Source organism: Phoenix dactylifera, chromosome 13, assembly GCF_051530095.1.
Source record: "Phoenix dactylifera cultivar Ajwa chromosome 13, Ajwa_hap1_PhDact_Kaust_v1.1, whole genome shotgun sequence".
In the NCBI taxonomy this organism is placed as follows: Eukaryota; Viridiplantae; Streptophyta; class Magnoliopsida; order Arecales; family Arecaceae; genus Phoenix; species Phoenix dactylifera.
The window spans coordinates 19,755,694-19,757,608 of NC_143202.1; positions in this window are offsets into that span (position 1 = coordinate 19,755,694).

Consider the following 1,915-nt stretch of genomic DNA (forward strand, 5'->3'; position numbering starts at 1 on the left):
TATACAAATCAAATATTAAACATATCCATCTTTGTCATAAACAAATACGGATATAAATCGAATATTAAACATATCCATATCTTCTTATCTGAATATAGATATAAATCGGATGCTTTTTTTAGATATTAATCAAATTTGAATAAAATTCAATATTGAAAACTGACAAAAAAAGTATGATCATAAAGAAAAGATTCAATTAAAAAATAATAATTTTAACAAGCATTTATCAACAATAAAAACTCACAATTTTATAAAAGATATATCGCTCAAGATTACTCGTCACCGAAGTAGACAGGATTTATGAAGCCTTCAAGATGTCTCACGACTATCGTCAATCGCTGAGTGAAAATTAGGAAGTGGATAGGACCTTCGAAACCTTAATTGCTTGAAAGTGATGATGAAGAAAGAGAAATGAAACGGATAAATGAGAGATTTGAGCCTTTCAGGCGTGTAGGGTAATTCGAAGGATTTTATTCGAATTGGGTATTCCATATTCGGATTATTGTCTTAAGTGACAATCATCTGACATATGAGTTTCTTTTGGTTTAGGTTTGGCTAATTACTTGATTGGTTCTGTGATTTAACTTAATTTAAATTTCTTTTCACTTACTCTTGTTATACGGATCTGAATTTCGATCCGAATTTAGAAAAATCATGTATATTTGCATCCATATCTATATCCGGAAGATTTTTGAATTGACTATCCAAATTCGTATCTAGATCTGATCGGACAAAAAAAAAAAAAAAACAATATCCGGCTTTGAATCAGGTACAGAAGCAGATATAATCAGACATAGTTAGACTCGCTTTCAGCCCTAAGATGCATCTAACCCTAGGAGCTCCCTCTGAGTCTTTCTAACCCAACATAAGCTTCCTGCTCAGTCAAAATGCCATGCTCTGGACAATGCTAGCATACTTAATCCACCATGCATGGGTTCAGTTACTGCCGTTCACCCATTACATTATTTTAAATTATATATATATATATATATATATATATATGATGGTTTAAGTAGCTAATCATATTAGAAAACAGACACAGTAGAAAAAGAGAAAGTGTGGTAGCATAGTCTGTCCATAATGTTCTGCCAAAATGTTTCGCAACATAGGATGTCATCCAATCGATTGCTTTGCTCACTTTTCTGTACTCATGTGACGCATTGAAAGATCTTTTTGTCCTTCAATACTTGAAATCAAATATCGTTATATGACCCAGTGTCGTTGGCACCTTCTTCGGTTGCCCTTCGCTCTCTATTTGCATCTCTTGGTCTCTGCACTTAATTAAACACATTAGGCATAGCTTATGATTGACTTTTAATATGGTGATTATGCATTTACTGTCACTCCCCGGACCCGGATCCGTGACACGGCCGTGCTATTGCCGACTACCGCCCACAATAGCACGCAGCCTCATACATGGGTAACAGGGTAGTCAACCAACCAAATCTTTTCATATGAAAGCATTCTTAGTACAACATGCTGATCAGTACCCAAATACAGAGCTTCTATGTAGTTTATGTATACAAAAGTATACTTGCTTTATCCCAAAAGAAAGAAGCCTGATACAAAATTAAAATGTCTCTGGCAGCTTTCAGTGGTGAGGATCTGAAAAAAAATGTAAATAACGGGTATGAGCTACACAGCTCAGTAAGTAATCATACATAATCTTACTGGATCGAACATAATGGTAACCATGTTTATGCAGGGTTTGAGAAGCTGACATGCGTATTATCTCACAATTTATCATGGCAAAATATGTATGCTTGGAAAACAAAGCAGTATTTTCAGTCAAACAGAATTTTCATAAAACATGCACATGAAACCGTGCCCCCGGCATGCCGTGGTCCATTCTCTCGGATGCTACTGCGAAGTCCATTTGGCCACTGGCGGGGCCAGCTAGTCATTCTCGGCCACT